At 35.9% G+C, this 16,856-nt stretch overlaps 1 protein-coding gene and 1 long non-coding RNA gene across 7 annotated transcripts in view; one reads left to right on the top strand and one right to left on the bottom strand.

The window, feature by feature from the left end:
* The window catches only part of LOC106883075 (uncharacterized), a 335,438-nt gene that overhangs the window by 93,936 nt on the left and 224,646 nt on the right, over positions 1–16,856 (top strand). Inside the window, exon 1 of one of the 6 annotated variants that reach the window (XM_014933993.3) lies at positions 8,976–13,850. The exons of the other annotated variants lie outside the window; for them this stretch is intronic. The gene's annotated coding sequence lies outside the window, so the exon portion shown is untranslated. Of the gene's footprint in view, positions 1–8,975; positions 13,851–16,856 lie in introns of those variants that run through there. 6 annotated transcript variants of the gene reach the window in all.
* LOC149135989 (uncharacterized) overlaps positions 1,810–16,856 on the bottom strand; it is a 17,680-nt gene continuing 2,633 nt past the window's right edge. Inside the window, exon 2 of the long non-coding RNA XR_016241426.1 lies at positions 1,810–3,553. This is a non-coding gene — a long non-coding RNA (uncharacterized LOC149135989). The remainder of the gene's footprint in view (positions 3,554–16,856) is intronic.

Here is a 16,856-nt window from a genome sequence, read left to right as displayed (position 1 = left end):
CTCAGTATTTGTCAGATGCTATATTTAATGTCTTGAATTATCAAGAAAAAAATAACAATAAAAAGATGTTAAGTTTTGATGATAGTCTTTTAAAATCTACCAGAAAATGCTTAGTTATTGATCTTACTTTGTATTTAGTTTCAAATCATTATAAAAAATATTTCCAATTGTAAAATATCTGCTTCAACAGTTAATACAAATGGCTAGATTTTAAAATATTATGAAAAAGTGAACGTAAGTATTAATAAAAAAGTGTCAGCTTGACTATGTGCAAAAATATCATTTTAGTCGTTTGTAAAATGGCTCAAGAAGGACAAGTAACCTTCATTGGCTCTTATTTGCACCAACACTTAGAATTGGTGTTTTATAATGCTTGGATGTTGTCTTTAGTGTTATTAATTGCCTTCCTGGCATTTGTGCCGGTGGCATGTGAAAAGTCATTCGAGCGAGATCGTTGCCAGTGCCGCTGGACTGGCTCCTGTGCAGGTGGCACGTAAAATACACCATTTTGAGTGTGGCTGTTGCCAGTACCACCTGACTGGCCTTCGTGCCGGTGGCACGTAAAAACACCAACTACACTCTCGGAGTGGTTGGCGTTAAGAAGGGCACCCAGCTGTAGAAACTCTGCCAAATCAGATTGGAGCCTGGTGTAGCCATCTGGTTCACCAGTCCTCAGTCAAATCGTCCAACCCATGCTAGCATGGAAAGCGGACGTTAAACGATGATGGTGATGATGATGAGTACTTATGCCATCAGTTAAATAGATTAAGGCTAAGAGAGTGCCTTACCTTCCAATAAAATAATGTCTAGCCTAGTCCCTTAGTCAGTTGAAGTATCCCAATCAGTGAGAAATGGTTTTATGTTAAATAAGGAGGAAAATTAACAACTGATTTGAAAAATAAAACCTGTGTTTATGTATGAAAGTATATGATTAAGCCTTTTGGAAAAGTATGAACATCACAGTTTCATTATTACTCCTCATTAAGGTGGTGAGCTGGCAGAAACGTTAGCATGCTGGATGAAATACTTAGCGGTAATTCGTCTCCCGCTACATTCTGAGTTCAAATTCCGCCGAGGTCGACTTTGCCTTTCATCCTTTTGGGGTTGATAAATTAAGTACCAGTTACACACTGGGGTCGATGTAATCGACTTAATTTCTTTGTCTGTCCTTGTTTGTCCCCTCTGTGTTTAGCCCCTTGTGGGCAATAAAGAAATAAGAAACGTTAGCATGCCGGGAACTCAGCTAACTGCAATCTAACAAACCACTCAGTGCTTTCAGTGTTTCCATTGCTAGGTTGTATCTGATACATGGTACCTATTTAATGGCCAGTGAGTATTTGGTTTGACAATAAACACTGTGCAGTGTCAGTTGTAGGAGGTGAACCATTGAACTTTTAGTTAGTATACTATTATACATGCTTGTGTGAGTGTGTGTGTGTGTGTGTGTATTTATAAATATATATATATAAAGCTATTATGTAAACATTATTTTAAACAGATGTTTTGGATAAAGGAAAAACAAATCAAAAATGTAATAAAAGCAGATAGATAAACAGACAAGGAGAGACAGACAGGCAGACAGAGAAATAAAAGCTAGAAATATAGGCTGATAGATAACAGGTGCAAGGAAGAAATCTGACAGTTTTAGCTCTGCTTGTTATCAACTTCATAGAGTTGCATTTCTCAAGTGATCATAGTAAGGTTTCAGTAAAAAGTTACCACAAATAGGTACTCTATGAATTTTGACATTTCTTGTAGATCTTCACAAGTTGCAGAGTAGGGTGGGGGTATGGACATGGACTTCTGTTATTTCTTTTTTTTTTTTTTGTTATTGTTGCTACTGTTGTTGTTGTAACTGCTGTTGTTTAACCCTAATTTTATATCAGATATTGAATATTGTGCATCTGGGACTACATCATTTAATGTATTCTTTCCTTCTTTTTTTTCAAGATGGTAGAGTGAAATTTAGGAGATACTTGGCTGGTATTTCAAGCAGTGCAAGCAACCATACAAAACCACTCTGTTGAATCATTTTGTAACTGTTATCGCTCTAGGTTTTGTAGTTGATAGATTGTTTTTGCTGGTGTGGTGCCTTAGGTCTGTAATGGAAGTCATTCCAGCTATGAGCATCCAATTTTTCCGTTGCAGGGTAGCATATCTAAGACTGTTAGTCAATGTGTTCATTGTTTTTCCTTGCTTCCAAACCACATGATTTAGGGTTCAGTCTAACTGCATGGTACCTTGCGGAAGTGTCTTCTACTAAAGTCTTAGGCTAACCAAAGCCTTGTGAGTGAATTTGGTAAATGGAAATTGAAAGAAGCCTGTTGTATATATGTGTATCTGTGTTTGTACTCCATGACCACTTGACAACTGGTGTTGGTGTATTTACACCCCTGTAACTTAGTGGGTTGCCAAAATGACTGATAATATAAATACTAGGCTTCAAAAAAAGTACTGGGGTTAATTTGTTTGACAAAAATTTTTTAAGGGGTGCCCCAGCGTGTCTTCAATTTAATCACTGAAACAAGTAAAAGATAAAAGATAATGAACTAGATGTATTTATCTACTGTCATGTCAAAGAGAAAGTGTCGAAGAGGGTATCAAACAATATATAGAGAGTGGGTGAGTGAGTGACTAACAGCAAACATAAAATGAAAGTGAGTAGAAGGATGAGATATCACTCTACCCTGACTGGGAAATAGAATATGAGTAATAGTGAGAGAATTAAAATTTGAGTGGACTGTAGTAAGAAGTTAGCTTTATGTTGCTTTAAGCAGGATGAGAATTAGACACAATCTTCATAAACTGATAAATTATGATGGAAAACTTGAAATCACAGTTTTACTGTGAATATTGTAATTAAAGAACTTCTGGAATAATGATAATTATTTGTTACTCTTTCAATAGTTTATAAATGATATTGTAATATTTTTGTAAATATCATCATTTCAATTAAATCTTTATAACTGTCTTTAAGCCATTCAGTACTATTGGTTAAGACAATCCTGTCAATTTGCTTTTATGAATGCTATAAGTTCAAGAACTGATATTTATGAAGGCAGTCATATCAATGTACATATGGAAGGATGGAAATGACATAAATGAGAATGTAAATAGTTTCACTTTCAAATGCGTATTTTCTTTAAATACTTTCATTACTGAATGTTAAGATTGAATTGAAAAAAATTATCAATTATAGGCACAAGCATGGCTGTGTGGGTAAGAAGCTTGCTTTACAACCATGTAGTTTTGGGTTCAGTCCTACTGCACAGTACCTTGGGCAAGTGTCTTCTGCTATAGCCCTGTGCCAACTAATACCTGAAAGAATCTGAAAGAAGCCCGTCGTATATATGTATATATATATATGTATGTGTGTGAATATGTTTATCCCCCCCACCATCGCTTGACAACTGATGGTGGTGTGTTTATGTCTCCATAACTTAGCGGTTCGACAAAAGAGACCAATCGAATAAGTACTAGGCTTCCAAAGAATAAGTCCTGGGGCGATTTGCTCAACTAAAGGCGGTGCTCCAGCATGGCGGCGGTCAAATGACTGAAAACAAGTAAAAGAGTAAAGAGCAAGTAAAAGAGTTAAGATGATATAAATGAAAATTCATGCAGGTTAGACACTACTCAGAATTATAGGTTAAACCAGTGGTTCCTAGAGTGGGCAGTACCACCCCCGCTGGAGGTAGTGGAAAATCCGGGGCAGGGTGGGGGGCGAATAGTGGGGGTGATAATGGGGTGGCCAAAAGGGGACAATGCATGTAAAAACAACAAAAGAATGGGTTCATTAGGTTAAGTTTTTATTTATGAAAGACTTGTTTTGAATTTGCTGCAGAAAGTGGTCTGTGTTTGTGGTGGTGGTGGTGGGGGGGGGGGGCTAGGAATGTGGTCTGGGTGGGAAAGCAGTTTGGGAACCACTGGGTTAAAACTATAGTAAATATCTCAAAATGAGTTTGACCAAGTAACTGATGCCACATGGACACCTCATGAACATAAAACTAACCTGCTTTGGAGAAAATGCCATGCATTACTGAAGTTGTTGGTGTGTCATGTTATTTCAAAGATGCTCATTGTTGTTACTTAACATGCATTTATATTGAAAGAACAAAAGTATTCAATAATGAAAGCATTTGAAGAATGATGGTGTTCAACAATGAAACCATTTACATTTTCAATTATTTCTTTGATGTTCTTCCATAGTTAAGGTTGACGGGGGGGAACTAATCGATATGAACCATGTTTATGGGAGTGTCAGCTATTCAGTGAACCAGTAAAAATGTAAGCTGAAAAGCTGATATTTTTTATGGCAGAAGTATCATGTGTTTGTATATCATCCTGACCCATTAATTTTGGTGGGCAGCATGTACTGTCATATCTACAAATTATTGGTCTTGATCTTTTGGTTAAGATCAAAGTGTATTACTTTACTACTACAAGTAAATACAACAAACAGAGTCTTTTGACAAAACATTCGTGGACGTTTTCACCCCATCATTTTGAATAGATGCATCATCCTCTACAATTAACAAAACTGTCACCATTTTTCATGATAATTGGTTCACAAGAATATCATCATCATCATCATCATCATCATCATCATCATCATCACTCGTTTAACATCCGCTTTCCATGGGTTGGATGATTTGACTGAGGACTGGTGAACCGGATGGCTGCACCAGGCTCTAATTTGATCTGGCAGAGTTTCTACAGCTGGATGCCCTTCCTAACGCCAACCACTCCGAGAGTGTAGTAGGTGCTTTTACGTACCACTGGCACGAGCGCCAGTCACATGGTACTGGCAACGGCCACGCTCAATATGGTGTTTTTTATGTGCCACCTGCACAGGAGCCAGTACAGCGGCACTGGCAACAACCTCACTCGAATGATTTTCTAATGTGCCAGTAAGGCGACACTGGTAACGATCACGAAAAATATATATATCAACACACACATAATTATGCACACACACATAATTTTTATTCTCTTTTCAGAGGTCATTTACCCACTTATTCCCCTGCCTATGAAGAAAACTTATAGCAAATAGCTGTTTAAATCAAAAATAAACTGGCAATTAGCTAAAATGGTTAGATTAATTTGCATATCATGCATTGAATAATTAATAGATATTTATGCATAAAACAGCATGCATTACAAAAGTTAAGATAAATTTTAAGCAGTTAAACAATAGTTTTTATTCCTTTTGTTGTAAAACTTTAAACAGATGTTAATGCAACTCTTTGCATTCAGAAAAACAAAGGAGTTCATCCTAACATGTTTCACAGTTCCTTGGCCAGTCACCAGAAGACAAGTAACCCTCATTTCTATGCCCACAAAGAGAACTTGTAGAAAATAGCTATTTAAATCAAGCACAAACTAGAATTTAGCTGTATAACATGTGTTTTTGGTGACATGAGTCTTGATTCATCTTCTTTCCATCTATCCTGATTCTAGTTTCCATATATATTGGAACAGCCAATATATTGTGTTGCATAATGTCTCCATTAGATATGTTTGGTAACACCATCAGCCATGACAATGCAGTCACTCTCATTTGTAATTGAAGTAATCTGCAAGATAACTTATGGCAAGTAGCAAGAAAAAAAATGGTCTGTTTGCTCATCTATCAGTTCTAATTGTAGTGCATATGTGGAGATCACAGTTGCTTCCTTGTTGTTCAGGACTATATTTATATAAGCTTAATTATTATGTTTGACTATATTAATTATGTTTATCTCTGTTTTTCTGCTATCAATATGTCTTCTCCTCAATTCCAGTGTTGTTACCCACCCACAAGAATTTCAAAATGGGTTTCTAACCTATGAGAAGTCTGGTAGAAACTTCACTCCATCTTATCTCTTGTACACACCACACATCAACTTGCTCCTGCTCTAGCATTTCTATAACCTCTCCAGACTTACTTATCTTCGTGCCAGTGTTGATGGTAGGAATTCTAAAGTTTTTCACCTGAGAAGGAAAGGCAACAGTTTCTGGTGTATTTGGAGTGTTTGGTATCTGTTTTATGTATTGGAAAGAAATAGAATTGGTGTAGAATGGGGGACAGATATTTATATGCAAATACTGGTCATTTGCAATGATTACCAAACAAGATGAGTGGAACATGTCTAATGATCAAATTAGTGAGTCTAATTTGAGAGAGACAACATTGTACAGCGTAGATGGAGATGGTGAAGTTATAAAAGGTGTTCAATTCAGTGCAATTCTCAATGGCTGTCTTTTTACTATTGTTCTTCCATTTATGACCAGGTTTCAACCCCAATTTATATGATCTAAAATGCACCGTAATATAATAGTACTGAGAAACAGAGAAAAATATTATTATTCACATAGCAGTATTATATTCTACAAATCCCAAATTTACTACGTCAGATATTAAGAAAATAATTCTCTGCAATGTAAAGTGTAGTTACTTTTACGTTCAACCTGTCAAAACAAAGGTAGGGGCATAGTTTTCTTGAATCACATGGATAATTTGCTTAATAACAGAGATTATGATTGAGAAATAATTTAATTTTCATTTGATGAACTGTAAAATGAAACACAAAATAGCAGAGTTACATGCAAAATAAAGTGTGGGTCTCATGGAGGCAATGTGGCCAATGCTGGTGTTGCACAACCAGCACTTGTGCCAGTGGCACATAAAAAGCACCTTTTGAGCATCAGGCCTCACGGAGGCAATGTCAGTTGACTGAGACCTTTGGCAATATGCTGTGCTTGAGTGGAAGACCCATCAAGCCAAGCGAAATTGTAGTTGTGGCAGATACTGGTGTCATGCAACTGGCTCCTGTGCCCAAATCAGACTGGAGTCTGGTGCAGCCCCTCAGTTTACCAGCTCTGGTCAAACCATCCAACCCATGCCAGCATGGACAACCGATGTTAAATGATGATGATGATGATGACTTCCACTGTATGCTTATTAAAGATATAAATTTGTTTATAGTTTTAATCTAATATACATTGTTGATGCTTCAGTTAATGCTTAACACATTGTCAGTAAATAATCGACATGTGGCCAACTTTCTACCACTATGTAAATAAGGTTATGTCTATTCTGTATTCTGATCTTATATTTATCATAGAGTAGTGTTCACTGAATCTTCTGAACAGGCATAGAAAAGTAAATAAACCTGATGATGGCTTTACCAACATTAGAAACAAATTGATTGGTTACCTTATTGTACTTCCTTGGCTGCTGAGAGCATTGTGGTTGAATTATGGTGTCTATTTTCACACTGAAGCTAAAGTGTGTGTGTGTGTGTGTGTGTGTGTGTGTGTGTGTGTGTGTGTGTGTGTGTGTGTGTGCGCGTGCGCGCGTGCGTATTTGTGTGTGTGTATTTACACATACACACATAATTCAAATCAAGATGAAGTGACAGGTTGAAATTATGAATTATTGATTTATTGTGGTTTTAATTGGTGAATTTTCCTAATCATAATAAAGATCACTTATAAAAGTATATTACTTATATAAACCCATAAGTGATAGTGGGAGAGAATAATTTATATAGCAGGACAGGTCACTGGTGTTAGTTTAATAAATGATGAAGTGCGGCAGTTGAGGATACATGAGATGATTTCATAGCTGTAGAAAATGAAATGAAATGAAATAACTTATGCTTAAACCATGAAATAAGATAAAATACATGGAATCATTTGTAATACATTGGAGTCTGGACAGCTCTCTGCTAACCAGCTCCATGTCAAACCATCCAACCCATGCCAGCATGGAAAGAGGACACTAAATGATGATGATGATGACAATGATGAAGCTGCATGACAAAAAGTAAAAATAATTGGCTCAGGCATGTTGTTTAACACAAAACTGTCAGTGAGATCATCATCATCATCATCATCATCCTTTAATGTCTGTTTTCCATGGCATGGGTTGGACAATGTTGGAGATGTCAGTTATAATATGATCTACATGGTTAGTATGAGGATTATTTATGACGAAATGACTTGTGCTGTTAGCCTAGAAGTCTTACATTTGTTAATAATCTATCTTATCTCTTGGTTATAATATGAAATGGTTTAAACTGGCACATTGCTTTAACCCTTTGCCTGTCCAAAGCATTTTCATAAGTTTGTTCTAAATGTTGTTTTCATGCTTGTTTTCAGGCTTTTAGTTAATCAATGGTTCACATATTCTGAGTAATATGAATCTTTCCTTTCCACTCATTAGTTCTATATTACTCTGGTGGTTGAAAAAAATTGGGAATGTGTATCATACATGATGTGTAGATGCTGGGAAAATCATCATCATCATTTAACGTCCGTTGTCCATGCTGGCATGGGTTGGACAGTTTGACCAGGGCTGGCAAGCTGGAAGGCTGCACCAGACTCCTGTCTGATTTGGCATGGTTTTTTTTATTTCTTTATTGTCCACAAGGGGCTAAATATAGAGGGGACAAACAAGGACAGACAAACGGATTAAGTCAATTATATCGACCCCAGTGCGTAACTGGTACTTAATTTATCAACCCTGAAAGGATGAAAGGCAAAGTCGACCTCGGTGGAATTTGAACTCAGAACGTAAAGACAGACGAAAAATACTGCTAAGCATTTCGCCCGGCATGCTAATGTTTCTGCCAGCTCGCCGCCTTCCTATTTGGAATGGTTTGGCATGGTTTCTACGGCTGGATGCCCTTCCTAATGTCAGCCACTTCAAGAGTGTAATGGGTGCTTTTACATGCCTCCAGCATGGGTGCCATTTGGGTGACACTGTAATAATATTTTTACATTTTGTCATGCAACTTCATCATCATCATAACTTAGTGTCCTCTTTCCATGCTGGCATGGGTTGGATGGTTTGACATGGAGCTGGTTAACGGAACTGTACAAACTCCAATGTATTACAAATGACTGTGATTTTACTCGGCTTGATGGGTCTTCTTCTCAAGCAGGGCATAATGCCAAAGGTCTCAGTCATTTGTCATTGCCTCCATATGCCACCGGCATCGGCCACCTAACCTCTGTGAGGCTTAACACTCGAAAGTTGCTTTTTATGTGTCACCAGCACAGATGCCAGTTACATGACACCAGCATCGGCCACAACTATGATTTCACTTGGTTCGAAAGGTTTTCTCAAGCACACCATATCACCAAAGGTCTTAGTCACTAGTCATTGCCTCCGTGAAGCCCAAAGTTAAAATCATCATCATCATCATCGTTTAACGTCCGCTTTCCATGCTAGCATGGGTTGGACGATTTGACTGAGGACTGGTGAAACCGGATGGCAACACCAGGCTCCAATCTAAATTTGGCAGAGTTTCTACAGCTGAATGCCCTTCCTAACGCCAACCACTCAGAGAGTGTAGTAGGTGCTTTTACGTGTCACCTGCACGAAGGCCAGTCAGGCGATACTGGCAACGGCCACGCTCAAAATGGTGTGCCATAAGAATTTATAAGATTTGAGGGAATGTAGAATAATTCTTTTTTGGAATAATGGATCTCAAAGTAAATAAAACTATAAATAATAGTACATAAATATTGGGTTGAAAATTCCTTTTGGATAGGAAAAGTCAAGTGATGCCCATGGGACATAAATCTATATCATCTTGTTGATGTGTCATGTCCATAGGGGATGTGGAGTCAAGTCTCACATGCAGCCTTCGACTTTCTATCCAAAGGATTTTAAACTCAGAAAACTGATTTCTTCAAATGTACCAGAGGCTCTCTAGAAGTAGTAGGTAATTTCTGCTATCTTGGTGGCCTAATTAACAATGGAGGAGGATGTACCAAAAGTGTAATCACTAGAATAAGAATGCAATGCAGAAAATTCAGAGAGCTTTTACTTGTGTTGGCAACCAAAAGGCTCTCTGAGTAAAAGGAAGATTGTATGATGCATGTATACATGGCAATGAGATGTGGGATTGGGATGCAGAGGAATGCAAAGATGAGAGAGAAATGAAGTTGGTATGTTCTGCTGGATGTGCAGTGTCATTGTACATGTGCAACAGAGCACTAATGTATGGAGAGAACAGTTAGGCATGGGATGAATTAGATGCAGTGTGTAAGAGAGAAGATGACCATGCTGGTTTGGTCATGTGATGCAGATGAATGTAGACAGTTGCATAAAGAAGGGCCAATGACTTAAAGTGGATGGCATCTGTGGAAGAGGGAGATCCTGGAAGACAGAGGACAAAGTATTCAAGGCCAATCTCAAAACACCGAACCTTACAAAAAGATGACAGAGGACCAAGATATGCCTTGTAAGTGAATTTGGTAAGCAGAAACTGTATGGAAGCCCATTGTGTGTGCATATGACTTTGTATTTGTCCCTCCTGCCAATTAACAACCAGTGTTGGTTTGTTCACATCCCTGTGACTTGGCAGTTCAGCAAAAGGAATTGATAGAACAAGTACCAGACTTAGAAAAAAATAATTACTTGGGGCAATTTGTTTGATTAAACCCTTGAAGGCAGTGTTCCAGCATGGCCATAGTCCAATGACTGCAACAAGTAAAAGATAAAAGCTGTAATGTGCAAAGAGATAAGACTATGTTGGTATAGCAATGTGATGCATATGAAGGATAACAGTTGAGTGAAGAAGCATTTGACAATCCAAATAGAAGGAGTCATAAGAAAAAGTACTGATGGGAAACTGAACCTCATAAAGGAGATGACATAAGACTACAGTCAGGGGCAAGATGCTGTGATTGAGCATACCCATCAAACCCAAATTTGTATGGGAAAAGGAAATGGACAGAAAATTATGGTTTTTATCATTGTTGGAAATAGTTAATTCAATGAAGCAAAAAAGCCTGTTATATTTCTTGTGAATGTCCATGGAACGTTTCTTTCAATACAGTATATTATTGTCTTAGAAATGTTAGGCATCATGGAATGAACATGGTAGTTAGGTAATAAGAAATTAAGAGATTTTAAAAAGAAAAAAATACAATAGAAACAATATGTCCTGTATATCACTTGTGATGCGCAAGACAGGCAGAATATTAAAATGGTAGATGTTGATTGTGAAATGTATGAATTTAAATTCAAAGCCTGTGAAGTTTAGAGTTGAACTTTGAAAGTCAAAAACTCAGTCATGGGTTCAATTCTAGACTTAATATATCAGTGATAGGGGTTGGTGCACTGTAAAGCTGTTGAGAAGAAGGCCTCAAAATGTACACATTCTCACCTGATGACACCTGAAACCTACTGGTGTCCATTATGCAGAGTTTTTGATTCAGTGCACTTACACAGGCAAGCTGTTCCCAAGTCTCTTATTACAGTCTTTGTGTATTTTCAAAATCATCTATGATATTTGTTTGATCATTTTTTTAATGCTTGTTTTTATCTGCTAGCATGGGTTACATGGATATAATATCATGGTATTGTTTTACAGTTGGATGCCTTCCTGTTGCCAACCCTTTCTAGTAAGGGACCTTATATTCCACATGTTTTCAAAAGCACATAGCCAATGGCTGATTTGTTGACAGGGGAAGCTGCAACAATGTCATTACTGGTTGCTCAGTGGTATTCAATGAAGTGCTAATATACACAGATATACAAATGCTCACATATGCATGCATGCATGCATCCATCCATCCACCCACCCACCCATCCATCCATCCACCCATCCATCCATCCATCCATCCATCCATCCAGAAACTTTCAGATGTTATCTATCAAATCCACTCAGAAAACTTTGGTCAACTTTGGACGATAGCAGAAGAAATTTTGTGCAAGGTGCTGCACAGTTGCACTGAACTTGAACCTACTTACCTAGGTAGTGAACTTCTTCACTATACAACCATACCTGCATCTGACCATTTGTAATATTATAAAATATAATCAAGTGTTGAATGTTTTATTAAATATATTAAAAAAATTACTCTAAAGTAATTTAAAATTCAGTTAAGAATATCTCCTGGATGTTTTAATATTATTTTACTAAACAGGTATCTGATGTACCTTTGCTTTATAGATATAACAGAGAAAGAGTGTTCATAAGTGCATAATTAAATTTTATTAATTTGAATAAATTGCCATTGTAGCACTATTTATGCAATGATCCCCCCCCCCGCCACCTCCTAGACCCTTTGACATATGAAGTCAGTTAAGTATTCAAGCTCCTTCAGTTACATGCTGTTCTGTTCATCCTTGTCCCATTACAAACAGCTGAAGGGTGACAAACTATTCTTCTAGTTATGTCATTTCATATTTCACAAACTCTTAACTTCAAATCTCCCAAGTGGTTCATCCATTACTGCTCTACAGTTTTTTCAAGTAAAGAACACATCTACAACAGTTGGAGAAAATCACTCATCCTGAAAAATTCTTATGGTTAATGAATAGCTTTTGTCCAATGCTGCAACCCCTGCACATTCATCATCTGAACTGTGAAAGATGCCTCCATGCATTGCATAACCTGCAAACATTCCTTACTCCCAAACTGCAACTGATCTTTTTGGCTTCTTGCCAAAAAAATTTCTGCCAACTTTTATGATTTTTTCCTTCTCTCTACTCTTCAACCTTGATAATTCTACAAGCTGTAACTTGGTACATGAATTACTAGCAATGCTACCTGATTTCATCTCTTTGATCAGTGGCTTCCTCTCATATCGCATCATCATGGTGTATGTTTACTAAGCGCTTACTGACCCTCACTCTTGTATAACCCAACGCTTTGTTATGTACCCAATACTTTTGCTTTAGCAATTTAACATTATGCTTGCTGTCACTTGCAACATCATCTCCTACTTGCGTGATATCACCATTTAATCCTTAACATTACATACCAAAGCATCATCTACGTGTAACTAAGATATTGTGCATCAAATTCGCACCTACTCCATGAACAGAGAGCTTGAAAACATTCTCTAATAGTGTCATATCAATTTTATGTTCGACAGCAAAAAGACACAATTGCTGCATATTTCAAGATGACATTATCATACCTCCTCCTAAATATAAACAGCACGAACCCTCAGAATCCCTACATATTCCAAGCTGTACTATCACTATGATCTTTCATGGACAAGGCACATCCTATCCTCATTTTAGTGAAGACTGCATCACAAATAGTAGCCTTCTTTTTCAAGGTCAGAAAACATTTCATCATTCTCCAACTACTAACCTTTATACAAAACTCAGCAAAGACCTGCAATAAATTATGATTTACATATATGGAAGAGTGCTGCTTCTGTTGCTGCACTATAGATTTTTTCAACCATATCCGAAGAAAAAAAGCCACCCAATTGATTGTCATGAAGTCACTTGCCACAAATGTGATGTCTCCTTCCTCTGACCTTTCTACTACTACTATAATACCTTTCCTCTCCTCAGATCTTTCAGGTTTTGTGTTGCCTCCACTCAGACAATCTTTCTCTTGTTTATCTCTCTCTTCCTTTCACTACTCATATTGTGGCCCACTCAAGACTTGCATTAACTACAGCATCCAATCCTTCCTCCCCAGAACACTATCTTCTAAAATTCCCACTCTGCACATATATTTGTATAACCACCGTGGAAAAGGAACATTAACCTTGTCAATCTTACCAGTATTAAAGAACGTAGAAAGTCTGTGGGGCATTGTACCCTTCCTCCAGAAAAGTCCAGTTAAAAAAAAAGATAATAATTATAAAAGAAAAATTCTATATAAAGGTTAGGGTGGTTGGGGTTGGAATGCATGTGACCAAAACCACCTGACTTAGATGTACTCAGTCAGGACTGATTCTGAGCAAAACAACAACTACTAAAGTAGTACAAGAGGTTGATGTACTACTTGCATGGTATAATAAATGTAGTTTTATTCACATACTGCTTCTCAGTCTCCAACCTGTACTGGATGTCAACCAAAAAATGAGGATTGGTAATGGAACAGGTACGTAACAAAAGATTGTTCAGATGCTACCCCAGTCTGTTGTTTTGTGACGTGACAGTTTTAAATTTCAGACTTACAGCCAGCTTTTGCTGTGTGAAGAGTATTTCTTCGTGATATATCAATGTGTGTGTGTTCAAATTGTAGTCTGCACTTCAGTTACTATAATTCGATATCACATAGATGAATGTATTGGATATACCATGACAGATATACACATGCAAACATGTACACACACACACATACAGACATACTGTAATTGCATGCAAATATTTTACATCGTTATTACGTCAAGAAAATTAGATAAATGATGATGTGAAATTCTAAAAATTAAATCTAATCAACAAATAAAAATTTTTTTATGCATATTTAATTTTTAAGTTTTGATTAGATCCCTTTATACTTTTTTTGCATTTTCTTTTTCTTATTGTGTCTCTCTTTCACTACCCCCCTCTCTGTCTCTCTGTATATATATAAATACATAAATACCTATACACACAAACACAGACACACACACACACACACGCATACATATACACATCACACAAACATGCATTCACACTCATGACTCATAAATACACATATAATCACACATTATGGCAGTGCTCCAGCACAGACTGAATCACAATGATTTAATGATTTGATCCTAATATATAAAAACACATTCATAACATATGTGTGCATGTGCACGCTCGCTCGCTCGCATGCGCGCTTGTGTGTATGTATGCATGTATATATGTGTGTATATATGTATGTATGGGTGAATTATAATTTCAAATTTTAACTATCTTGATGTTTATTCAATATCTTTTAAGATATTCTAAATAGTCTAAACCTGTATTGAGTCCTTTCATTAGTGAATGTTGTTATTTATCACTTAATATTGGCATTGTGTATGTATGTATATTATCTATATATATGTCTGTGTTTGTATGTATGTAAATGTGTGTGTGTGTATGTGTGTGAGAGAGAGAGAGATGTATAATGTATTCAATCACTTACTTAAGACATAATTCAACCCAACTAACTGTGATTATTTAATTGATTACACAGTCATTAATTTTGTTTACTATTTTTATATGTATATGTATATCTGTTCACCAAATTATTTGTTCTATTATTTATTCAATTATTCTAAAATTGTCATTAATTGTCCTTAATATTTTCCAAACTGTGAAAGTACTTAGTTAAGGAGACATAGATATATAAATTTATAAATGCTTTTGAAAGTGACCTTGAAAACTTGGTTTTCTATATGTATACAAGGATACTAATGTGTGTGTGTGTGTGTGTGTGTGTGTGTTTTACATGTGATTCATTGAAATTCAATAATATGTGCATTGAAATTCTGTTCTATTTATGTAAATTATTATACTAGTTAGTTGTTAGCTGTTGGCATGCTTAAAGAGTAGTAAAAAAAAAAAAGAGACAAAAGGAAACACCATATTAGTGTGTTTGTCATCTGTCAACCCAAGCAGATGAATATATATATATATATGTGTGTGTGTATATATATATATATATATATATATATATATACATACCACAATTATATACGTATATAAATGTGCATGTATATATATATATATATATATATACATACATATATATGTATATATATATGTATATATGTGTATGCATGTATACGTATAAATGTGTGTATGTATGTACGTATATACATATATATATATATATATATATATATGTGTGTGTATGTATATGTGTATATGTATGTATATATGTGTATATATATATATATATATATATATATATATATATATATATGCATAGAATTATATGTATGTGTATATATATATTTATAAATATATGTGTGTATGTATATGTGTGTGTATATATATATGTGTGTTTGTATATATATATATATATATATATACACACACAGAGAATCATCTTTATATATATATTCAAAAATTCTGTGTAGTTAAATATAACTTTGTTTAACAAATACTAGATGCAATTGTTATTGTTGTTGTTTTGTGTGTGTGCTTGCGTGCGCGCATACTCATATGCATGCGTATAGCTTCTCTCTATGTACACACAGACTCACACACACAAATTTATTCTTCATATAATTACTCTAATGATATATTCACACAGCGATTTGTGTACATTCACAGAAATACTCCCATTAAACATCATTCATTCATGTATGCTTTCATTTGTTTATATATACACATCTGTTTATTTGTCAGCTGCGCACTTATGTAAATACATGCTTACACACATATATATATATATATTTATATATATATAGGCACACACACATATATACGTAATAAGGTAATGCGTGTTTCATTAATAGACCTATCAGGAAAGTATTAGATTAGTTTCTGTACATTACTCTCTTGTTTTTGTCTCATTTCCCATTTGTGCTTGAGAATCTGTAGTAAAATGACTGGACTGAGATATTGCTGAGAAATGTTCATTCATGAAGAAACTGAAAGAGAATCACTACCTCCCCCCCCCCCACCACCACCACGACCCCTACACCATCACTGTCAAATCACTGTTAAAAAAAAAAGTACCATAGTAGCAGCAGCAGCAGTAGTAACAGAAGCTGTAGTTCAATTATAGAATATTGATCAGCTTCTGTGATTGCGGCTTACCTGTGCCTCCACCTCAATAAAATCAATAGATCCATTCATAAATTTCTCATGCTACTGCTTCTATTTGCACCATGAGGAAGATGTTTTTTGTTTTCTGCTGTACTATTTGTATGCATCCGTGTGTCTGTGTGTGCGCTTGTGTATGGGAAAATTTCTGAACCTGGTGACTTACTTGTGAACGACAGCTAAGTCTTTAAAAGTGAGACAGATAAATATTATTATTAATAATAATAATATTAATATTATTAATTTCATTATTATTACTTTGCAGCTTGTTTTAACCTAACCTATTTACTCAATTTTCTGTTTTTTTATTTAAAAAAATACTTCATTTTCAATTACCTGCCGTCTTTTCTTTGGACTTTAGGAAATGGGCTAATTT

The sequence above is a fragment of the Octopus bimaculoides genome, chromosome 4 (assembly GCF_046866305.1).
Source record: "Octopus bimaculoides isolate indiv1 chromosome 4, ASM4686630v1, whole genome shotgun sequence".
Taxonomy (NCBI): Eukaryota; Metazoa; Mollusca; class Cephalopoda; order Octopoda; family Octopodidae; genus Octopus; species Octopus bimaculoides.
This window is presented reverse-complemented; position numbering and strand designations above follow the sequence as displayed.